This window comes from Danio rerio, chromosome 4, assembly GCF_052040795.2.
Source record: "Danio rerio strain M-AB ecotype USA chromosome 4, GRCz13ab, whole genome shotgun sequence".
Taxonomy (NCBI): domain Eukaryota; kingdom Metazoa; phylum Chordata; class Actinopteri; order Cypriniformes; family Danionidae; genus Danio; species Danio rerio.
This window is the reverse complement of record NC_141024.2, coordinates 56,607,501-56,633,385: the sequence shown is the minus strand read 5'-3', so window position 1 is coordinate 56,633,385 and position 25,885 is coordinate 56,607,501. Positions and strand designations below refer to the sequence as shown.

The window sequence follows — 25,885 nt, the reverse complement described above, 5'->3', positions numbered from 1 at the left end:
ACACAATTCTTTCCTTATTAAAAAATAAACACCTCTTCCAGATGTACCATCACCATTATTATATATAATATCCCCTTGCCACAACCATTGCATGTTCTTTCCAGTTTGTTTCCTGTAAACCTATCACTTCCTTGTTTTTACATTTCTCTCTTATTTTCTCAAATTTATCTTTTCCCATCAGTCCCCTTGCATAAAAAGACACAGTTTAAAACCATTAAAATAAATAAAAATGAAATTAAAAACCTACACATCCTCATTGTCCTTCATCTCCTTCCAACGCTCTCAACCAACAACTTCTTCCGTTAAAAGAGACAAAGATTAAAAGCATTTTAAAATAAATAAAATATTTTAAAAACATCATTTCTCTTCATCTTCTTCCAGTCCCCTTAAAACTTCATACCTATTTACATATTTAGCTCTGTTCTTTGTTAAAACTTTTTTCTTTGCCATGTCCAAGTTTGGTTTTACCTTAAAAGTTCTTCTTCTTAAAAATCCTCTTTCCACTTTGTTCTTATCCACATTTTACATCCTTGTTTCTTCATCATTTGCCATTCCTTCAGCTTGACCAGTCTTTCTTAGTTCCTCTTTTTCCACAGTGCTTAAATTTTTTTTTTTTTATTGTATGACCATATTCACAAAACATTAACATCAAAATGTTGTAGCATATTAAAGAGAAAGTACAGTCTTGAGAGTGAAAGTAACAGAGAAATTAATGTAAAAAATAAAAAAATAAAATATATAGGTGAAAAATAATTAAAAGTACAATTACATCATCTTTGAGTAGGTTATAACAAAAAGTGTAAATGAATGTCAAGGATGTTGTGTTAATTTAAGACAGCTCTTTTATGTACTCCCAAAGGGGAGACCAAATTGACCAAAATCTATCAGATTGTTTATGTTTGTCATAGGTAAGTTTTTCTAATGGTAGCCATGTAGCAATCTGTGATATCCACATTTTAAAAGATGGAGCTTGTGATGCAGACCAGAGTAGCAAAATACATTTTTTAGCTAAATATACCAACACAATAAATAACTGGAATGCATCTTTTTCGAACAGATTATTTGCATTAAGATTCAATAAGTACAAAGCTGGGGTCATGTCAAAATTTAGCTTAAGAATATTTTCCAGTACTTTATGTATTTTCTTCCAAAATGGCAAAATTTTGTCACAGTCCCAAAAACTATGCATGAATGTACCTTTATCTTTTTTACATTTGAAACACAGGTCTGTGGCATTGGCAAACATTTTCTTAATATGTATTGAAGTTAAGTAGATCCTGTTAAAAAAATGTAAAATTAAGCTCATGGATCCCAAGAGATGTACACTTCGGATATATATTATCACATACAATTTCCCAGTAATTTTCTTCAATAGTTTGACCAATATCCTTCTCCCAAACATCTTTAAGTCCTAACCAGGCAGAAGTGCAGTTGTTAGACAAAGTGTCATAAATCCTTGTTATCAATCCTTTTAAACAAGCTGAATTCAGTAAAAGGTATTCGATCTCTGTTGTTTTGGATCTGAGCTCTTCTTTGTCCAACTTTGGTTTTAAAAAATGTCGTAATTGTAGATATTTATAAAAATTGGATTTTGGAACGTTATATTGATCTACAATCTGTTGGAAAGATTTTATGGTGCCTTTTGAAAGTAAGCAAGATATTTGAGAGATGCCCAGTTCCCGCCATGCTGAAAAAACAGTGTTTTGCAATGTTAAAGGCATATCAGGATTAAAAGAAAGTGGGGAGAACAGGGAGAAAGGGGTGGAGATTCCCATATGTGTCTTTACATCTTTCCAAGTTCTAAGAGTATTTGAAATGATAAAATGTTCAGAAATCTTTTTTTAGTTTTATATAATTCTTAACAAATGGTAAATATTTAATTGGTAAAGGGGAGCAAGCTGTTTCTTCCATTTTAAACCAACTAGAGTTAGTCCTCTCATTACACCAGCTAATCATGTTTTTTATTTGGGCTGCCCAATAATACAACTGGAGATTTGGTAAGCCTATTCCACCCCTGTCTTTAGGCTTCATTAATTTAGAAATTTTAATACGCGGTCTTTTATTGTTCCAGATAAACTTTGAGATGTGTTTATTAAGATCTTTGAAAAATGAATTTGCTAAGTAGCTAGGTATGGACTGGAATAAATATAAGAATTTAGGAAGTACATTCATTTTTATTACATTTATTCTTCCTAGAAATGAGATTGGGAGTGAACACCATGTTTTCAGATTAAGTTTGAGTTTTTCTATAAGAGGTGTATAATTATGTTTAATAAGGTCTTTAAGTGAAGATGTGACATGGATTCCAAGATATCTAAAGCCAGTTTCTGATAATTTGAATGGGGAGATTAATTTTAAATGTTCCAAAGAAGGGGTGTTTAAGGGTAAAGCTATGGATTTGGAAAGATTTATTCTGTAACCAGATAAACTACTGTAGTGTGAGATGCATTCCAGCAATGTTGGAATAGACTGCTCTGGTTTGGACATAAATATGAGCACATCATCTGCATAAAGTGAGGTACGATGATCTTCCCCTTCTATTAAAATACCGTGGAAATTTCTGTTTTGTCTGGTGAGTTCTGCTAGGGGTTCGATTACTAAAGCGAAAAGCAAAGGTGAAAGAGGACAGCCCTGCCTCGTCCCTCTTCCTATGCGAAATGGAGTCAAAGTGAGACCATTTGTAACTACTGTTGCTTTAGGATCAGAGTAAAGCAACTGGATCCACTTAATAAAATTATTTCCCAGATTAAATTTATCAAGAGTCGCAAATAAGAAGTCCCACTCGACTCTGTCAAAAGCTTTATCGGCGTCAAGGGAGAGAACAAGTGCTGGGTGTCCCTCACCTTGGACAAAATTAATAACATTTAAGAGTCTGCGTATATTATCTGTTCCATAACGTGATTTTATGAAGCCTGTTTGGTCTGGCTTTATTAACTTGGGGAGCATACTCTCTAATCTACATGCCAAAACCTTTGCTAGTATTTTAGAATCTGTATTAAGTAGACTAATTGGCCTATATGATGCACAATCTTGGGGATCTTTATCTTTCTTAAGTATTACACAGATGTTTGCTGTTTTCCAAGTTTCAGGAATCGTGCCTTGATCTAAGATATTTTGTAAAGCTGGAACCAAAATGTTAGAAAGTTCAGGCCAGAATGATTTATAAAATTCTGAGGGGAAACCATCTGGTCCTGGCGATTTGTTGGATGACATTGATTGTATCGCAGCTAGGACCTCTTCTGGAGTTATAGGCGAATTAAGATAATCTCTATCTTTATCTGAAATAATTGGAAGAGAAATATTATTGAAAAAAGTTTGAATTTGTAGTTGTGAAGCACTGCCTTGTGAGCTATAGAGTGATTCATAGTAGGATCGGAATGTATTATTTATAATGGCAGAGTCATATGTAGAGGTACCATTTGACATCTTTAGGGACTTGATTGTTCGTTCTGATTGTTCCTTTTTAATCTGATATGCTAACAATTGGCCAGGTTTGTTTGCATTCTCATAATAATTCTGTTTGGAAAGAAAAATTAGTTTTTTTATATGATTAGTGTGATCAAGGTTAAGTTTAGCCCTAGCATGACATAAAGTAGACCAGTTTGATTGAGTGGGGTTACTGCTATGTAGATGTTCAAGTCTTTTGACCTCTTTTTCTAAATCTTGTCATTTAGCTATGAGAGCTTTCTTATGCGCAGCAGTATAAGAAATAATATATCCCCGAATTGTGGCCTTGGCTGCATCCCACATTATTGTGGGAGAGACAGGTGAATTTTTATTATCTGACCAATAATTCTGTATTGATTCCCGTACAATATTACAAAATTTGGGGTCCGATAACAAAGAAGGGTTTAATTTCCAGGTCTTGTTATTTGTTTTGGGGATTTCTAATTTAATATCTAATTGAACTGGAGCGTGATCTGAAATGGTAATTGAACCGATTTGACTAAAAGATGCAAGATTAAAATAGGTGTTTGGAATAAAAATATAATCAATTCTTGAGTATGAACAATGTGGGTTAGAATAAAATGTATAGTCTCTAGTAGTAGGGTTTAATTCTCTCCAACTATCAATTAGGCCAATTTCTTTACATAATTTTTTAAGTACCAAAGAAGATTTAGGATTAACTATAGTTTCTGATGAAGATCTGTCTAGTCTTTCATCTATCACACAATTAAAATCTCCAGCACAGATCCCCAGTCCTGTGCAGTGTTCATTAAATAACAAAATGATTTTAAACATAAATTTGGGAGAATCTTCATTGGGCGCATAGACATTCATCATTGTGATGTGCTGCCCATGCAAAAGGCCAGTGACCAAAATGAATCTACCCTCAGGATCTCTAATTTGTTTTTTTAAAATAAATGGCAAGTGTTTATTAATTAAAATAGTTGTACCTCTTTTCCTGGGATTATTTATGCATGTAGAATAATACACTTGACCCACCCAATCTCGTTTCAATTTTAAATGTTCACTATCCGATAGGTGTGTTTCCTGAAGCATAGCCACTTTAACTTTTTCCTTTTTTAAAAAAGTTAAAACTTTTTTCCTTTTAATCACATGTCCTAATCCTTTGACATTCCATGTTATAAATTTAGTCGAACTCTCCATTACCACAATGTGTAAAAGAAAATAAAAAGTAGACTGTAGTTTTCTTCATGAAAATAATACAATAACAGTATATGATGGGCAAATTTGTAACCTTAAAGAACAGCCAAAAACGACAAAACAACTCCCTCTCCCCCACCCCAGGCTCTGTCCCCAAATGACAGTGCCATCTAAATCCCCCTAAACCTAGGTCTCTGTACCTCATTGGGCTCAGGTAAAGAAAAATTATACCTGCTACCAACATAAGGTTCAGGATCATATTTGAGAGACACTTGCCTCACATTAATCCGCTCCAATAAAACAAATATAATCTCGGACTACCCATACAGCGAGAAGGGAAAAAAAAAAAAGTTGAAAAAAAAAAAAAGAAACATTTGTTTTCATTGAAACAAAAATGACAGGAAAAAATGATTAGTCTGTTATATGAATTAACAGTCACATCTGTCATTCAAAATAGAAATGGCGTATGAGAATTCGGATGAAATAAAGTTACTACTCCTCCAAATATAACTCAGATGAAAGAATAATTAAGAATTCCGTCTCCCTCACTTATCTTGCAAAGTCTCAATGAACTCCTCCACCGCGGCCGGAGTGTTAAACGTACAAAGTTCCGAGCCGAAAAGACAGCGCAGCTTGGCTGGGTACGCAAATCCACGGAACATTTTGCGATCTATCAGAATCTTCCTCACAGCATCGAATTCTTTTCGTTTCCTCATCACCTCCACCGATAGATCTTGAAAGAAGCGCACCTGTTTGCCTTCGTGAGTAATATACCTTTTTTTCAGCGCTGCTTGTATAATGCGCTCTTTATCCGCGTAGCGTAGAAATCTGACAAGTACGCTTCGTGGTGGGTCACTGCCTCCTGGAACAGGTCCAAGCGATCGGTGCGCTCTCTCAATCTCCAGCCTGGGATCAAAAGAAAGGTCGAGCCATTTTGGTATCATTTTCATCAGGAATTGAGCTAGCGGGGTAGAGCCCTCCGCTTTCTCGGGTAAACCGACGACTCGCAGATTTTTACGTCTTCCTCGGTTTTCTAAGTCGTCCACTTTAGCTTGAAGTCGAGTCACTGTTTTCGTCAAAGTAGATAGTTCCCTTTCGCGGGTCTGCAGAGCATCTTCTGTGGTAGAGATCCTATTTTCGGTTTCCGTAACACGAGAGTCAATTGAAGACACTCTTTGTGACAAATTAGATAAAGTTTCGTGAACGACAGATACCGAATTCGATATAGCATCGAGACGACTTTCAATAGTGTCGAAACGTCCATCTATATTCCCCAATTGGGTACTTAGTGATCGTATTTCATTCAGAACTGGGTCCGTTTGCTCTACCGAGGTCGAGGCCGAGGTTGTTTCTGCTGACGTATTTTGTTTCTTCTTTTTCTGCGATCGCGAAGAAGAGAAAAGTGGAAAATCCTGGGTCTCGGGCATGTTCTTTGGAAGTTAAGCTTTTTAATTAAGGAATTCTCTTACTCAGATTGAGGAGGGTAGCGATTTATTAAGTGATAAGGAGCGGAGCTACAGTTTAGGCTGCCATCTTCTCCAGCGTCCGCGAGCGCCCCCCCTCCACCTCTGTTTTTAATGCCTTTTTACATTGGCTTTTTTTGCAAAGCTGGTGGCACCTTGAGGGTTTAAAGCGAAACTACTTACGTCAGATTTGCCGGTTTCCGTGTAGTACATATCATTGCAAGCCTTCAGAAGCCCTATCAAGTCAGTTTTCTTTTATTCAGCAGCGTGTCCGCAGTGGGACATCAAAGCGCTAAATACATAGCATTATAGAGTGCTGTCGATCAGGCCATTGCAATCATCGCCAGAAGCAATGTGACTATCTGGGATGAAGATAGCGTTTTGGTCAAGTGGAAGCAGGTGGACTTAAGGGTGAAGCAGCTAGGCTTTTTGGGTGACTTTCAGTCACCTGACCCTTGTGCACAAAATAGAACAACAGCACTGTTTTGCTGAAATCCAGGATCGGACCAGGGACCTTTAAATCTTAAGTCTAACGCTCTCCCAACAGAGCTATTTCGTCTGCCCTTTCACAAGTATCCTGCAGCATACATGTCTGTGAGACTAAGCAGAATCCTGAAATGCCTCTGAGGTCTTAAAGGGTAAAAGTTTGGCCAGTACGGGGATCGAACCCGCGACCTTGGCGTTATTAGCATCACTCTCTAACCAGCTGAGCTAACCGGCCACTTTCCACCATGTTTGCTAAAAAGCTCAGAGTAACTGTCATTTTCCGGCCTTCAAGAGATAAGAATGCTATTCCAGCTTTTTTTGTGCAGTGCTGGTAAAAAAAAAACAAGGTCCCACCGAGATTTGAACTCGGATCACTGGATTCAGAGTCCAGAGTGCTAACCATTCACCATGGAACCTCAAGTCTTCTGGTTGGTGCTGCCCGGGCTAAAGAGAAAAAAAAAGTAAAAAAAAAAAAAAAGAAAGAAAACGGCCTTGCCAGAAAGTAGCAGAATGTCAATACAAGGCAGTGCCAATGTGCATTGATTTCTGAGTAACTCGTCATTCGGCATGCAGGGCTCCTCACACGTTTACTGGAGCAGGACCAGGTAGGGCCTTCAAAAGAAAAGCGCACTATTCCAGGCAATTTGACGACTAAACGGCAGGCAGGGCAAAGAGGCCACCACAGAGCAAATTTGATCTTTTTTTTCTATTTTGACCACGTCGAAAATCGTCAGTTTTTGATTGCTTTGAGGGGAATTACCTCAAATGGTTAAGCGCTCGCTTTGCATGCTAGAGGTAGCGGGAACAATGCCTGCATTCTCCACCTCTGTTTTCATGCCTTTTTAAAGCAAAAAGGTTTAAATTGAAACTCTCCTGATTCAATCGTCACCAGAAGCGACGTGACCATCTGGAAGTAAGATAGCTTTTTGGTCAAGTGGAAGCAGTTGGACTTAAGGGTGCAGCAGGTAGGCTTTTTGGGTGACTTTCGGTCACCTAACTCTTGTGGCCAAAACTGAAAAACAACACTACTTTACCGAACCCTGGATCTAACCAGGGACCTTTAGATCTTTAGTCTAACACTCTCCCAACTGAGCTATTTCAGCTGCCGTTTCATAGTTTTTCTGCAGCATAGACGTGTGTAAGACCGAGCAGAGCCCTTAAATGCATCTGAGGCCTAAGAGAGCAGAGGGGATGAATAAAAAAAAAAACAGCCTTGCAGGAAAGTAGCAGAATGTCAATCCAAGGTGGTGCCAATGTGCATTGATTTCTGAGTAACTGAGTCATTCTGAGTCATTCGGCATGCAGGGCTCCTAACACGTTTACTGGAGCAGAAATAGGTAGGGCCTTCAAAAGAAAAGTGCGCTATTCCAGGCAATTTGATGACTAAACGGCAGGCAGGGCAAAGAGGCCACCACAGAGCAGATGTGATCTTTTTTTTTTTTTTTTTTTTGACCACACCAAAAACTACCAATTTGAATTTTTCCAAGGGGAATTAGCTCAAATGGTAGAGCGCTCGCTTAGCATAGGAAGGGGTCCAATCAACTCGCTCACTCGCAAGCGAACAAGCCGCAAAAAAACGGAAAAATGCGACAAATTTCGCTTGCAGTAGTGTTCGCGGCTTTGTGACTGTGCATAATGTGGTATTTTGGTTGCATATTGCATGTCACTCTAAATGTCATTTTTTGCGTGCTGGATTCGAACACACAATCTGTGTAACACAATATCCAATCAGTGTCGGTTTCAGCGGAGCCAATCAGCTGCGCTCTTATTGAAATTTTATTGACGTAACACAGGCAATTATATTGATATTACTATTATTATGTGGATATTGTTCTTAAAAAGCATATTACGTTAATTAAAAATGAATGAAAATGTTTCAATTAAACATATGTATTGCATGTTTATGTATATATAAGTATATTATATATATTTATGTATTAATATATAACTATATACTATACTATATATATATATATATATATATATATATATATATATATATATATATATATATTAATATATGTTATATTTCTTTATGTAATAACTTTAAATGAATGCACACAAAAACAAGTAATATGCAAAATGGTTTATTAAAATGAATACAAATATTAAAATCGCAAAACAATTTAAAAAATGTAAAAAACAAAATAAAAACATATCTTAATATATAAACTATATAATATACAATAAATAAAAACAATACAATATATATTTATTTATTATGCACATATAATATATTAAAACAATACTATTTATAAATATATTTATTTATTATACACATTATATAAAAACAACACTCTATATATATATATATATATATATATATATATATATTTATTTTTATATACACAATATATTAAACAATAATATAAATAAATAATAAAACGCAAGAGTGGGGGCACGTAATATATAAAATATAGTATTTAAGCAATGTATAAAATGTTATTTTTTTAAGAAATATAAATATATTTTTACATAAAATACACACAAATATTAAATAAGTACACACAAGACAAAATTAGAGTGGGCCTATAAGTGCCACTTCAAAATGCTAAATATTAACACACAATAATTAAATAAAATGAGAGAGAGAGAGAGAGTACCCATGTAACATTTACAAAAATATATACAGCAATTTGTCCTTTATTCTGAAGCTGGAGTTTGTCCTTTATTTTGCTGGCGCTGTTCTGCCAACCAGTTCTCTAAGGATTTGCCATTTGAAATTTGCAGGCAAAATGTGGCATTACCAAATCGGCTATGGCCAAACTCCTTAGTCTTTGGTTGCCCACATTTGCTGCAAACATTAAAAGTAACCGCACGCACATTCTTTTGTGGACTCCACTTTCCTTCTCCTGTTCCCGTCTGCGCCTGTTCCTCTGGGTTTAGGTGCAGGTGGAGCAGGTGCAGGTGGAGGAACAGCAGGTGCAGGTGGAGCAGGTAAAGGAACAGCAGGTGCAGGTGGAGCAGGTGCAGGTGGAGGAACAGCAGGTGCAGGTGAAGCTGGGACTGCACTGGATGTTGGTGCAGCAAATGATGGAATCACCATTGACACATTCATGTCTGGGTTAAAAACAAGTGTGCCAAACAATGATCCAGGTCCTAAAATGGGCTGCACAACACCTGGTGCCGTGGGGGGTGGTGCAATGGGGCACACCGTGCTGGGGGTCGGTGGAAAGGAGCACACCGTGGTGGGGGCAGATACAATGAGGCGCACTGTGGTGGGGGCCGGCGCAATAGGGCGCACTGTGGTGGAGGCTGGTATGATGGGGCACACTGTGGTGGAGGCTGGCGAGATGGGGCCCACTGTGGTGAAGGTCGGTGTGACGGGGCACACCATGGTAGGGGCTGGTGCAATGTGGCAGACTGTGGTGGGGGTTGGCGCGATGGGGCATACCGTCATGGGGGCCGGTGGAAAGGAGCACACCGTGGTGGCATCCGGCAGGAAGGAGCAAACTGTGGTGGTTGCAGAAGCAGACTTTCGACCAGGTCGAAGAAGAGGTGCCTGTCCTTATTTGGAGGAAAGACAAACTGGTGTTTGGGGCCTGATGTTGTCGGTGCCTCGTCCAATTTTCCCCTCGGCAAGCTGTGTATCTGCCACAGCAATTGGATCAAGTGGAGTCAGTCCCTGAGGGAGTACACTCATTTCCTGATCCTTTTGCCTCCGTTGAAACTGATAATAAATGATATGTATCATTCATATATATTAATTTGGAAGTATTCAGGTAATTTAAAGAAAATAATGTGCTTTGCTTACCACTGAATGAGCGTCTTCTGATTTAGCTCAAAAAGCTGGATCACTGTTTCATCCATCAGCCTGCGACTGCCAAGCACCAGATCCGGGATGTGGTGGTAATCGGTCAGTATTTTAGACCACCTGTGCGTGCGAACACCAGCCTTCTTGGAAGTGGACTTGTGTACGGCACACAGCTTTGTACAAATGGCCTCAACCAAGCGGCTGGTGCTAGGCCACTGTGCTGGACCCTCAGGATGTCCAATCAGACAGCGCTTGACGCTCTCCACACCTGGAGTGACTCCGGAGCGATTCGGTGCCTTAAAGCGCCCATGTGTCAGCTGAGGCTGATGTCGAGGCTGGTAGTTGATGCGCTGTTTATCAACATCCAGGAGAGCTGTCCACAGCTGGATGGCCTCTGTCACCTGCAGGTCAGTGAGGTAAGGAGCCTCACGAAGACCTACCAAATAAGCAGCCAGATCCTGCACCTTGTCCCACCAAGCAATGCCATCAGGTCCAATGATTTACTCCCTGGTAAATACAGAATAAATTTAGTATATGTGGAATAAAAAAAGACTAAATAAAATTAAGTTCTTAATATATCTTACCTGAGCCTCAACAGAGAGACTGTCTCCAGACTTGGATGGCTGTGACGGCACTGAGGGGGCTGGGCTAGGAAGCTGTCCTTCTCCACCAGCTGATGTGGATGGCTCAGCCAGTAATGCTGGGGACTGAGGCAGAGGCGAAGATAAGGGGCTGTTTCTGAGATCACGGCAGGGGTCATCCTCATACAGCACTGGAGCTGTGATGTCCTCCATGATCTCCTCCTCAAACCCGTCATGTTGTAGATCCTCGTCATGTACTTCTTCCACCAGCCTGTCTTCCTCCTCTGGGTTCTGGAGCACCGGAGTCAGGGTTTTGCCGGTCTGGCTGTAAAGGTGCTCCATTCCCAGCAATTCACCTTAAAAAAATAAAACAATAAAAAAACATATATTAAATAAAACTAATGATAAAATAAACATTTAGATTACCATTTTGTGTACTACATTAAAAGCTTAATGAATAACTTTCATAACAACTAATTAATGGATTTCTTGCCTGTATATGCTCCAGGAGGGTGATAGCGGTTATCCCAGGGCTTGCGTCCTGAGACATATCTTTTGGTGGACAATGAGCATTGTGTTTTTCCTCTCTCTCTTCCTGCAGGTAACGGTGTCCACCTGGTAGCAATCATTGGATCTTTCTAGAGAGGAGAGAGAGTATTTAACCTGAGCTGTATTTAACTTGACCGGTGTCAAGTGCAGTGGCTGAGCTTTTCTCCAAATTCAGACCTGACCTATGAGGTGAACGGATCAATTCTTTTTTCGGCTCTAAATGCGTATGATTGGCCCATGATGAACGAGTGACTCAGACCCGATAGAGGACTCAAGAGATGAACGGATCAATTCTTTTTGCAGCTCTAAACGCGTATGATTGGCCCGTGAGGAACGAATGACTCAGACCCGATAGAGGACTCGAGAGATGAACGGATCAAATATTTTTCCTGCTCTAAACGCGTATGATTGGCCCGTAATAAACGAGTGACTCAGACCCGATAGAGGACTCGAGAGGTGAACGGATCAAATCTTTTTCGGCTCTAAACGCATATGATTGGTTTCTGCCTTTCCGCGATGAACGACACGAAATATGATGAAGACTTGAAATAACGATACCACCTGCACAAATGTACGCACGCGCAAATTAACAAATCACTCCCTAAGAGGACTTATAGTTCCCAAATCATATTGAAGATTCGTTTAAAATGAACGAAATGTTCATGATCGACCCATTACTAAACCTGGTTAGATACCTGCTCCAGTCGGGGATTGAACCTTGTGATCTACCCAAAGTGTTATTTATGGACATATTTCTTGAACCAGTACTGTTATATATGCATTGAGTAGTTTCTGGTGGCCAAAAAATACAAAATATAACCTTAATTTCGCTTCTTTCTTTCTCAAATTTTCTTATTTTTCTTGTGCTTTTTTCTTCCCCTTCCAAAACAGACTATTGTTCCCCAGCTTTAGCGGAGTCGGTAGAGGGTCCAGGGTACAAGTCTGTGTTCGGGCATGAGAGACTCTTTGTGGAGCCACAGCTTTTGCCGTTGAGCTATCGCTTGCTGAAAGTTTCATCTGAATGCACAACACGTGTACTAGGCATGAGGACATGGGAGAACAGGCAGTCTTGTAGTCATGGCTGCGTGGTTAAGGCGATCGACTAGAAATCGGTTGGGGTATTCTCCCGCAGGTTCAAGTCCTGCTAACTATGCCCACATCCTGTTCCGTTTTAAAATTGCAGCAGCCATCAATGTTTGCATTTCCATTGTTTCTTGGGAAAAGCGTTGTGCTGGTAGGAGGAGAAAAACAACAGTGTGTTCTCACTGAAGAGAAAGGGGCATATCATATGAAGGAACATACCACACAAGAGCCACAGCGGCAATCCTGTAGCTCGCTGTGATCGTAAAGTGCTTAGTGTTCTGCATTGTGGCCACAGCAACCCTGGTTCAAATACGTGTCATGGCATGTTTTTCAAGGTGACATTGGTGTTGCACTCTGTGTTGCCATCCATAATCTCCAGCCTCCTTTTAGTGCAGGCTGTGCTAATGGCACATCCTGAATGTTTACGTTTCCTAAAGTGTGGAAGACTCGGGATTCGATATAAGAGAAATAGGATCTTTGATGGCAGCATGCTGTGTAGATAACTACTGATCAAGTCATGCTTCTAATGCATGGAAGGAATCTTTTCCATTGTTGAGTGTCCATTCATTGCCACAACAGCAGAAAGACCTTCTGCAGTTATCATTGATCTCTTTAATGTCTCCTACATGACATGGAGTCCAAACTATTGTGTTGTACTGATGTCTACACTTACAACAACCATAAACCCAACCTCAAAGTAACCTGTCGTGTTTTAGCAACATCCACACCAACCATAAGCTTAAAACCCTATCTCACGGTAAACTTTAGTGTACTGTAAAGGTCTGCGCCGACCACAACCCAAACCTTGCCTACTTGTAAATTAGTGTTGAGGAGCCAGGATAGCTCAGTCGGTAGAGCATCAGACTTTTAATCTGAGGGTCCATGGTTCAAGTCCCTGTTCGGGTGTGTGAGGCTCATTTTGTGGAGCCACAGCTTTTGCCGTTGAGCTATCGCTTGATGAAAGTTTCATCTGGATGCACAATATGTGTACTAGGCATAAAGAAATGTCAGTACAGGCAGTCTTGTAGTCGTGGCCGAGTGGTTAAGGCGATGGACTAGAAATCCATTGGGGTCTCCCTGCGCAGGTTCGAATCCTGCCGACGACGTCCTCCTCCTTTTTAAAATTTCAGCAGTTGTCAATTGTTTGCATTTCTATTGTTTCTTGGGAAAAGCGTTGTGCTGGTAGGAGGAGAAAAACAACAGAGTCTTCTCACTGAAGAGAAAGGGGCTTATAACAGGGAGGAACATACCACACATAGGTCACAACGGCTGTTCGTATCTCGCCGTGATCGTATAGTGGTTAGTACTCTGCGTTGTGGCCGCAGCAACCCCGGTTCGAATCTGCGTCACGGCAGGTTTTACAAGGTGACATTGGTGTCGCACTCTGTGTTGCCATTCGTAATCTCGTCGTAAATTTGTCAACCTTAAAGCAACCTGTCGTGTTTTAGCAACATCCACACCAACCATAAGCTTAAAACCCCATCTCATGGTAAACTTTAGTCTACTGTAAAGATCTGCGCCGACCACAACCCAAACCTTGCCTACTTGTGAATTATTGTTGTGGAGCCTGGATAGCTCAGTCGGTAGAGCATCAGACTTTTAATCTGAGGGTCCAGGGTTTAAGTCCCTGTTCGGGCGTGTGATGCTCATTTTGTGGAGCTCAACAGCTTTTGCTTGAGCTTTTGCTGTTGAGCTATCGCTTGATCAAAGTTTCATCTGGATGCACAATATGTGTACTAGGCATAAAGAAATGTCAGTACAATCAGTCTTGTAGTCGTGGCCAAGTGGTTAAGGCGATGGACTAGAAATCCATTGGGGTCTTTTAGTGCAGGCTGTGCTAATGGCACGTCCTGAATGTTTACGTTTCCTAAAGTGTGGAAGACTAGGAATATGATATAAGAGAAATAGGATCTTTGATGCCAGCATGCTGTGTAGATAAGCACTGATCAAGTCACGCTTCTAAGGCATGGAAGGAATCTTTTCAATTGTTGAGTGTCCATTCATTTCCACAACAGCAGTAAGACATTCTGCAGTTATCATTGATCTATTTAATGTCTCCTACATGACATGAAGTCCAAACTATTGTGTTGTACTGATGTCTACACCTACAACAACCCAACCTCAAAGTAACCTGTCGTGTTTTAGCAACATCCACACCAACCATAAGCTTAAAACCCCATCTCACGGTAAACTTTAGTGTACTGTAAAGGTCTGCGCCGACCACAACCCAAACCTTGCCTACTTGTGAATGACTGTTGTGGAGCCTGGATAGCTCGGTCGGTAGAGCATCAGACTTTTAATCTGAGGGTCCAGGGTTCAAGCCCCTGTTCGGGCGTGTGACGCTCATTTTGTGGAGCCACAGCTTTTGCTGTTGAGCTATCGCTTGATCAAAGTTTCATCTGGATGCACAATATGTGTACTAGGCATAAAGAAATGGCAGTACAGTCAGTCTTGTAGTCGTGGCCGAGTGGCTAAGGCGAAGGACTAGAAATCCATTGGGGTCTCCCCGCGCAGGTTCGAATCCTGCCGACTACGTCCTCCCCCTTTTTAAAATTGCAGCAGTCGTCAATTGTTTGCATTTCCATTGTTTCTTGGGAAAAGCGTTGTGCTGGTAGGAGGAGAAAAACAACAGAGTGTTCTCACTGAAGAGAATGGGGCTTATCACAGGGAGGAACATACCACACATAGGCCACAACGGCTGTTTCATAGCTCGCCGTGATCGTATAGTGATTAGTACTCTGCGTTGTGGCCGCAGCAACCCTGGTTCGAATCTGGGTCACGGGAGGTTTTTCAAGGTGACATTGGTGGCGCACTCTGTGTTGCCATCCGTTATCTCCAGCCTTCTTTTAGTGCAGGCTGTGCTAATGGCACGTCCTGAATGTTTACGTTTTCTAAAGTGTGGAAGACTAGGGATATGATATAAGAGAAATAGGATCTTTGATGCCAGCATGCTGTGTAGATAAGTACTGATCAAGTCACGCTTCTAAGGCATGGAAGGAATCTTTTCAATTGTTGAGTGTCCATTCATTGCCACAACAGCAGAAAGACATTCTGCAGTTATCATTGATCTATTTAATGTCTCCTACATGACATGAAGTCCAAACTATTGTGTTGTACTGATGTCTACACCTACAAAAACCATAAACCCAACCTCAAAGTAACCTGTCGTGTTTTAGCAACATCCACACCAACCATAAGCTTAAAACCCCATCTCACGGTAAACTTTAGTGTACTGTAAAGGTCTGCGCCGACCACAACCCAAACCTTGCCTACTTGTGAATGACTGTTGTGGAGCCCGGATAGCTCAGTCGGTAGAGCATCAGACTTTTAATCTGAGGGTCCAGGGTTCAAGTCCCTGTTCGGGCGTATGACGCTCACTTTGTGGAGCCACAGCTTTTGCAGTTGAGCTATCGCTTGATGAAAGTTTCATCTGGATGCACAATATGTGTACTAAGCATAAAGAAATTGCAAAACAGTGAGTCTTGTAGTCGTGGCCGAGTGGTTAAGGCGACGGACTAGAAATCCATTGGGGTCTCCCCGCGCAGGTTCGAATCTTGCCGACTACGTCCTGCGCCTTTTTAAAATTGCAGCAGTCGTCAATTGTTTGCATTTCCATTGTTTCTTGGGAAAAGCGTTGTGCTGGTAGGAGGCGAAAAACAACAGAGTGTTCTCACTGAAGAGAAAGGGGCTTATCACAGGGAGGAACATACCACACAAGGGTCACAACGGCTGTCTCGTAGCTTGCCGTGATCGTATAGTGGTTAGAACTTTGCGTTGTGGCCGCAGCATCCCCGGGTTGAACGGGGTCATGTCGTGAATTCGACTTCTCATCAATTAGAAATTATCAGACCGGAGGTTTTGAATATCAGAAAATAGACTTTATTCTCCATAATAAAGCCGAGAAAGAGCAGAGCAGACCCCAGAGCATTCTGAAGTCTCTCCTGGACACCTTCTAAAGTATCTGTGTTCTCCATAATCTTTATACAGGTAATTATGACACACCCCTTTGTGTCTCTTTTTAACTCTTGACCACTTTTGAATAGGTTTTCTAGTCTAAGGGGTCCTGCTATTCTTGGCTCTCAGCCCACCAGCTCATGTCAACAGAGATGTTACAGGTCTATGTCAGCAAAGTATAGATACAACTTATGCAAAGGAACTAAGGGTTTACATACATTGTTATGATAGGATAATAACTTGATAATATGTTACTCATTCTAACTTCTGCCACATATAGCTTCATACAAGTATTTAACATATATAATCAGTGCTTTTCATATTCAGTTATTCTACACAATCAGCCATTCAGTAATAGCCTTCTCCTAGTGTTGCTTCTGTGCAGGCATACTCATATTACACAGTATTTTTAACATATGCTGGCATGTTTGCTGCAAACACTACATACATTTTGAGAAGAGAAAATTAACTGCTTTACACTTAGAAAATACTACACACTGAGAGAATAGAAATCTTCTTCAATCCCTCCTCTTAAGACTTTAGTCTTAATATTATTGTCTTTTAACCCAAAGTGCAATTTCATAATCCAGTTCTCTTAATTACCTCTATCTAGTGACTGATATAAGCCACATAGCTGTTATCAATTGACTAGATTATGCCACTGTACTTTGACAGAAGTCCAGCCAAACATCTCCCCTCTCTTTTGATTTGAAGGAAGTAAAAGACTGTACTCTGTTTTTTTCTCTTAACACATCAAAGACAACAATGTTTTAAGCATAAGTATTCAGTTGGTTCAGTCCTAGCTGCTGGTTTTCACACTCATCTAGAATATACTGAAGTGATATTATATATAGGTACCATAAAAGCAATATGCAAACAAATTCAATATGCAAACATAAAAAGCATCAAATGTTGATCTTGATCTTTGGTCATCCTTGTTTCTCTTCTTCTAAGCTACCAGCATCTTCACTTGACTTTAATAGATCTTAATGGAGATGTGTGGTTAAGAGTCTGAGTTTTGAAATCTGCAGTTGTGCATTCATCATCCCTTGACTTGTGGCACTGCTGTATGTGGTATTCAGGCATATTATCAGAATCACTCTTTACTTTGTTCTGATAAACTTCTCCTTCCACAAGTTGAACTTCGTAGTTTAGAGCTTTAGAATATTCAGGCTCCTCTGTTTCCGGTCAGCTTTCCCTTGCTGGAGTTGTTTCCTTTCGCTCCTTTGAGGCATTGGTACCCCATTAATGGCATCCACTTTGGCAGCTGTTGGATTTGCCCTCATCCAGATATGGTCCTTTTCTCCTGAGCTCTCCAGAGCATCCTCAGATAGACTCGATCAGCTGGACCAATTGGACCTTGTATCACTGCTCTCTCACATGGCTCCTTTCTGGTTTCCTGCACAGATATCGCTTTGCACATGGCAATTAATTGTTTCTTCATAAAAGTCCCTACTGCATTAGACATCTTTGCAAACCATTCCAAGAGGTTATGTGCAAGGTTATAGGTGAGATTATATGCAAGGTTTTATGCAAAGTTTCATGTGGTTTCTTGCAAGGGTCGACCCAATAGTAGTTCATGCAATGCGGTGTTAGATGCCTGTTTCTGTCAGTTTCCATGCCATCATTCACCAATGCACTTGTTAGCAAATTAATCGCATTAAGTTTATTATTTTCATCAAGCTTTGGCCTTGATGGATCATCTTCATCTCTTTCAGCCATTTCTGGTAATTGAGCATAATACAATTACTCTCTCTTTTGCTTTATTCACAATTTTTCATACTCCTTTAGATGTTTTTATTCATTGATTACTTATTAACTTTGATTTTAATTACTTTATGAATGCAAACCTTTTATGAACTTATTTCTGCTGGTGTTTCAAATCCTTGGAAGTACTTCTTTCGTCACAAATGAATAACTGTTCCTGCTTCATAATTTGCTTCTAGTACCATCTCCAATCATCTACTCATCATAGTTTCTCAACTGTGCTTGTTTACAGAATAATTCTCTATCCAGTCAATCACCAAAAACAGTCATCATATCTCACTGTTTGGAGCAATGGGCTCCACTCAAGTCTTTTAATTGAACTAGATCTTTGTGAAGTTGCAGATAATTCAATCACCCACATATTGTGACAGTGTCCATCCTAAGATCTTCTCCCTAATTTTAACCCTTATGCATTCTGGTGTATACAGTATTTGCTAGTCATCAGCCTACACAAGAACAAACAAGTTTCTACCCTCCTCTGGTAGTTACCTAAAATAAACTCAATAGAAACTAAGCGCTTAATATATTTACCCTCCAAAAGAACATATCTCCACATACAATATGAACTTCAGCTGGAAAATCTTCTCCTATTGATTGCTCTTAAATCATATTATCAACATTAAGCCTCTTTTATCTGTCTTGATTAACCATTTATTTTAATTATCAAATTAACTTCAATTAAACATTATTAGTTACTTATAATTTATTACTCCTTTAAATTTAAATAGAAATGTCTAGGACAGATTGTATATTACAGTAAATGTTTCTATTAATGCTCCTATTTTTACACTTTTTGATAGAGTTTTATACCTATTTCAGCATCTAGTGTTTTTTTTCTGGGCAGATCTACATCTGATTTAATTTTAACCCTGACTATGCTGGCTGATTTTATCTGCATCTCAGTCCTGTAATGACAATCATTTAGTAGGAATTTGTCACTTCTTTCTTTTACTAATCGATTTTCTGAGCTATATATTAATTCCTTTTTGTCTTTGAGTTATTTTCTTTTGGCTCATAATTATTTCCTGAGGCATTCCCCTCAAATTAGTTGTTCATACAATTTTGATGCATTTTTTTTAATCATCTGACTAAAACTTACTGTATGTATTGTAAATTTCTATTTGCTCTGTTTTAACTATTATTCCTTGTTAATTCCTTATATTGTTTTCTTAAACACTTTTCTCTTTCAATTTTTCTTACAGCAATTTAGAACTGTTACTTTCTGACCTTATGTCCTATGAATTTTATTTCAACTTGTTATTTCAATCTTCTTTTTAACTATAAATAATTTTTCTAGATTTGAATCTCTTTCCAGTTTTCAATATCCAATCTTGATTTAGGCCATTCACAATAAGATTATGCTAAGATATTTCTTTTACTTAATTTTAACTTAAATACTTAATTCCATTCTTATTTATTCTCCTATTTATTTATAGCCTTATCAAAAGCTTTTTTCTTTTTCTTTAGTTAGTCTGCTGCATTGTAATTTATCATTCTATGTTTTAGGACTTTTTATGATTAAACCTATTAAAACTTAAACCTAAATTATTTAACATTCATCATAATATATCATTCAATATTTAAAGTTTCACCATGAAATGACCTTATAACACTTTTTCTTACTTAAAAATTTGCATGATAATAATTTCTCTCAAATTGACAGGAGTCTGATTTGATACAAGAATGGGTAGCTACACTTTTGTTCTTAATTTTCCTTCTGTACGGCTTGAACTTAATTTGGACTACACTGTAAAAAGTGCTACACTCACAAAGTTGGTTCTATCTACTTTAAATAATTGCAATCTAGTTAATTTTGTTTTATACCAAAAAAAATAAAATTTGCTTCCTCTTTTCTTAAAATATATCAGTTTTTATATAACTGTATATTTTGAATAAAACTAATGCAATTTATTTGAGTAGATTTTTTTACGTGGTTATTGTGTAGAATAAATGTTATAAAAGTGAGTTGACACAGACAATTTATTAGAGCAGCTGTCGATGTGGGCAGGTGTTCATAAAACGTGATTTTAATAGTTTGGCGTGACTCCTTTTTCATTGCCCGGGATTTAGCAGGCAGACGCAGCTTCTGCAATGGTCGACATTAACTGCTCCCAGCAGCGGATCTGATTAACACGGTAAGTTGCAAATTTAGCCGAATGATAATTGTAAAGTCATGCAAAACTGCTGTCTTCGCTAGGCAGGTGAGGTTTTAGCTTTGTAAATTGTACTGTAGCCTCAGGTATGTTAACAGTTAGACTGCTCTCACATGTAAAGCTAAGTTTGCTAACGCTAACCAACGCTGGTTTATGCTAACGATTAAAAGTGATATTATTGAGAAAAATAGTGAAATGAATTTTTAAAACACTTAGTAGGTATAACTAACGTTGCAGAACCGATTAACAAGGTCACTGGTGGGCGGTCGGGGTGTGGGGGTTCAGTTTGTTAGCGCTAACTTAGCTAAAGTTAGCTCACCTAAGTTATAGCAGCACATTAAGGATGGCTATTAAATGCAGAAACGTATGCAACAGTTAAGTAGTTTGTGTTTAACGTAAGAGAAAGTATAACTTAAAGTTTGTGTTTTAGAGATTTAGTCCATAAGTTTTTTAATGCTGCATAGTGAATAAATTACAGATTTACAATTTATTTTAACTTAAATTACATTTACTACTGATGTTTACAGAACCATTTAAATTGTATGCACCTCATTCTAAAATGCATTTTCTTGGTCTTTAGATACCAAAGTGATTTTGTTACCTGTGGATCTTCAAACTTCACATCCAGGTAAGAAAAACGTTAGATACAATTACAGCTATAATTATTTGCAGGTAAGTAAAACATTGGTAAAATTGCAAACAATAGTGGGCTCCATAGAATTAACTTACATTTGATATCTGAAGATTTTTTTATGTGTGCAACAGTAAAAACAGTATAAAAATATCCTAATGCAGTTTCTTATTATCTGTCAGTCTTTCAATAAAGCTAACTGATAACACTGAATCACTGAACTGTCATTTGCCAGTCACATTAAATTTGAAGAAAAAGTCAATTAAATGTAGCTTTTGCAAAAATTTAATGTAAACCTTAATGTAATGTGTAAAATTGCAATGTATTTATTTATTTATTTAATAAAATTTGTATTATGACGTGCAAAGTTTGGTGCAAAATGAAGATGACAATTAAATTATAGAATTTGTATTCTATAATTTTCATATAGCCATTTTCAAACAGTTTTAATATATAAATTAAATAAACATTCTTATGCTTTATAAGTTGCCAAAATAAACAAAAAATGTAATGCCTAAACTTTAACAATTCTTTGATTGACAGGAAACCACAATGACATGCACTGTTACACTGAGTAAAATCAAAGTTTTCTTTAAAATTTGATAACTAAAAACACCTGGAATAATGTAATTACACAACAATGTAGTTACAAGTGTAACTTCACTTGTAGTTATTTTCTATTTAGTATTTAGCTATTTAATGTTGTTTGGTAGCAACCACCTGAACTCCTGTTTCTTTTTGTCTCTACCAATAGAGTTGTGAGGAATCAGAGGTGCATGCGGCTGCCCACGGAAAAAATTTGCCATCAGCCCAACACAGTTTGGATTATCATAGGACTGTCAGAGGTTTGCCAAACCTGTCAAATACATGATGGCTCCTGTTTGGACCTACCGATTTCCTCGACTTCAAGTATCCATCAAAACTGTATACATTTGAGATATATTAGAGACTCTTTGTGGGACTGGACATTATGCATCCTAAATCTTCATCAAAATATGCAAATCTCCTCACTGAGTTGCCTTGGATGATTTCTCAATAGGATCTGGTATTATTAATGTTTTTATTTATGTATTGTGTACGTGTAGCCACATTAATGGCCTATTTTGTAGTCACTATTAAAAGGAACATCGATTGATATTGAATACATGTTATGGTCTTTAATCCATCTTCCCATTCTTATTTAATTGTTATTGACAGGAAAGTCTGTTTATCTGTTTTTACTAGTGTATATTGTGCTTACAATATAGAAACGAAGATTTATTTTCTGAGGTTACAGCCAGAAGTCAATTAAATTAGTTTTAAATGACATATGCATGGTTAATTTTATTTAGATCATTAAGTTCATAATACTTAATTAAAATGAGTACAGTCAACATATAGCAATGTATAAGTAAGTTAAGTTTAACAGAAAAAGTAAGTTTATCTGATTTGAGTAATTTTAGAAATATTAGTTGGCTCAACTTAATTTTATTGCATTTGTTTTAAGCAATGTTTTAGTGTTTAAAATACTTAAAAAAGGCTGGAAGTTGAATCAACCTAAAACGTCCGATGCAGCCATTTGCCTCACTTTTTATAAGTTAGATCTAAGTAACATTTTTTACAGTGTATAGGAGCTACTTTGAGGAGGACTGTCAGACTATCCCCCCTCGCAACCTGAGACAACCAGCTCACAGATTGGTGCTTCTGTGGTGTCCTGACATTCCTTCATATCAGGGCACAGTTTTTCCCCCTCTCTCTTTGGGCTGGCTTCTTTCTTTGACTCAGCTGATGTAAAGTTCTGGTGGAGCGTTTTTTCTCTTTGATCCGTTCATCAGTTTCTTGTTAGTGTCTCTTTTGAATGTCTCTGAACACATGTAGCTTTTTCAGTCCTCAGTAAATCCTGGGCATAAAGTTCATGTCACAAGTGTCCACAGCCATTTTGCTGTTTGGGTTATTCAAACACCTTTCCATTTGTCAGTGCACTCAGAGATGTCTGGTAGGTAGAGACTACAGTCCCCCAAAGTTCATCCCTATGTCCTCTTAATTAAGATATATATAGAATTTAGCTCATGACTCTTTTTTTCCCCCATTTTTTCCTTCATCAAATAAAGACTCCTTTTATCCATTTTTTAAATTAATTCATTTATTTATCTATTTTTGTTTGCTGTTTAACAACTTATTTGTTCTAATTCTCAACCATTTTTATCATATGTAAATATGCTTAATTTTCTATTTGTTAAATGTTCTTATAATTAATTTCTTTAGCTTCAGATTGTGCTTCACTTATTTTTCCTAATCTTATTCTAGTGTTTCCTCACTAGTTACATTACATCTTACATTATTTTAATTTCTCTAACATTTCCATACTCGTTTTAATTCAACAGTACTATATGGTGGCCTAATGTCTAATATACCTGTTCAAAATCCTTACTGCAATAGCTTCAAGTTCATAGTACTATTTTAACTCTACATGTTTGTTTACTTTAAGCATTTTTCCTATCTAAAATGCAATTTTTAATTCTCAATTACCTTTTAAGTACATAAAATATTAACTATATAATTTTTGAACTCACTCTATGATGTTCTTTAATGTCTCCTCAGTGTCTATGCTTTACATCTGAATCACTGCTTTTACAAATAGCTGTTGGCTCAGATGACAGCCTGTAGCTGACTTTTAAGACAGATGACAACAGTCAACTTACGCCACAACAATTTTTTATTGCACTTAAACATAATTTTATCTTTTAAAGCCAAATCTTGTTTTCTTCTAAATGTTACTGTTTTTTGTAATTTTTATCTTATATTACTTTATAATATTTCTATTTGTTTAATACCTTATAATATATCTTGACTCTTTAGCTTCTATCTGTCCTGTGAAACTTTTGTTCTTAAAATAGACAGATTCTTACCACTCCTGAAGCAGACCTTCTTCCAGACTGTCGACATGTCAGGAATTTCAGTCACCTCTCTGCCTATTTCATACTTAAAACACTTCAAACACACAGAGATTATTCAGAAAAATGTTTAACTAGTATATTGTTCTTTTCAGTCTGTGTCTTTCAAATGCAATATGATAACAATTAATTTTATGAGGCTTAAACCTCCTCTGTATCACAATCTCTTCCCTAAACTGCATCACTCTCTATCTTATTGTTCTTAAATCACACAACATATGCAGTCCTTCTTTTATATTATAATATAAAATGATAATTCTTTTAAACTCACTCTTATTGCAAACATACTTCTAAACACAATCATACTTCTCACTCATTCTAACCTATCTCTTACACTGTGTAACCTGAACCTCACCTCTATTCTAGTCTCTCTAGATCAAAGGTGATAGCTTCTAAGCACCCTAGCAACACAGACAAATACACAAATACTTACAATTACATAAATACACCTCACTCCTCTTGAGTGACCTGTCCGAGCAGCCTCTAACCTTAGAGCTGTAACCACAGAATTCTCCACTACACTCCTCTTGAGTGACCTGTTACTTCTGCTCCCGTCTTTACTGTTCTTCAGCAAAAATAGCATTTCACAGGGTTTTTGCCTTTTTTCCCCCAGCCTCCTGAATAATAATATTTATTATTATTAAAACAGAACGGGTACTCTGAGGTCTTTGCGCGCTTCTCTCTACTTTATTAATCTGCTTTAATCTCTTACCTGTCACCACACTTTAAGAACTTCCTCTTAAAACTTAAAAATTCTCTATGCATATTCTTCATTATTAAAAATTTCCCAAACATGAGTAACAGTTACTAGTTAACGTTTATCCTATCCGTCAAGGCCCTCTTAGGAAAACACAGATCATTAAGCATGCAAATTGTTATTTTCTTCTGATATTCAAAACCCCATTGTTTCCTTTTTTACTTTATGTTTACTTTTACTTTTTTAGTTTTACTTGTAGTTCGTTATAGCTGGAGAAACAGTTCAAGTGACTTTTTACCGTTACAAGCAGGTCCTTGGTAGAAAAAACACAAACGTATAAGCTTAAAATTGCTTACCGTTTTTTATCGTGGCCACATATTTGTGTTTTTCCTCCAAGCCTCAGCATGTCCAGTGTCACCCGTTTGTCTCTTTCCAGCCCCACGTTGGGCGCCATTTGTCGTAAATTTTGACGTCTCATCAATTACAAATTATCAGACCAGAGGTTTTGAATATCAGAAAATAGACTTTATTCTCCATAATAAAGCCGAGAAAGAGCAGAGCAGACCCCAGAGCATTCTGAAGTCTCTCCTGCTCCTTCCCCTTTATTTATGTTTTTGACACACCCCTATGTGTCCCTTTTTAACTTTTGACCATTTTTGAATAGGTTTTCTAGTCTAAGGGGTCCTGCTATTCTTGGCTCTCAGTCCACTAGCTCATGTCAACAGAGATGTTACAGGTCTATGTCAGCAAAGTATAGATGCAACTTATGCAAAGGAACTAAGGGTTTACATACATTGTTATGATAGGATAATAACTTGATAGTATGTTACTCATTCTAACTTCTGACACATATAGCTTCATACAAGTATTTAACATATATGATCAGTGCTTTACATATTCAGTTATTCTACACAATCAGTCACTCAGCCTTCTCCTAGTGTTGCTCCTGTCAGGCATACTCATCTTACACAGACATCTCAGACATGTATTTTTAACACAGGCTGGCATGTTTGCTGCAAACACTACATACATTTTGTGAAGAGAAAATTAACTGCTTTACACTTAGAAAATCCTTTACACTGAGAGAATAGAAATCTTCTTCAGTCGCATTACAACCATTATATGCAGTCGCATGAATGCTCCCAAATAATTATTATGAGGTCGCATAGCTTAAATTTGGGGCGCATATGCGACCAAAATGGTCGCAATTTCGAGCCCTGTTGTGG

At 37.9% G+C, this 25,885-nt stretch overlaps 3 protein-coding genes, 1 long non-coding RNA gene and 1 other non-coding gene across 6 annotated transcripts in view; 2 read left to right on the top strand and 3 right to left on the bottom strand.

The window, feature by feature from the left end:
• Window positions 1-25,885, bottom strand: part of LOC796311 (zinc finger MYM-type protein 1) — an 854,498-nt gene that overhangs the window by 313,681 nt on the left and 514,932 nt on the right. The window lies entirely within an intron of this gene.
• Window positions 1-25,885, top strand: part of LOC148682203 (uncharacterized) — a 429,467-nt gene that overhangs the window by 288,495 nt on the left and 115,087 nt on the right. The window lies entirely within an intron of this gene.
• The window catches only part of zgc:113135, a 1,020,739-nt gene that overhangs the window by 938,386 nt on the left and 56,468 nt on the right, over window positions 1-25,885 (bottom strand). The window lies entirely within an intron of this gene.
• On the top strand, window positions 15,818-15,890 carry trnak-uuu (transfer RNA lysine (anticodon UUU)). The gene has a single exon. It is a non-coding gene; the product is annotated as a tRNA-Lys (tRNA).
• Window positions 24,200-25,885, bottom strand: part of LOC137490855 (NACHT, LRR and PYD domains-containing protein 3) — a 25,441-nt gene continuing 23,755 nt past the window's right edge. For both annotated transcript variants that reach the window (XR_015483305.2, XR_015483306.2), the window contains exon 15: window positions 24,200-25,885. This exon is cut by the window's right edge. The gene's annotated coding sequence lies outside the window, so the exon portion shown is untranslated.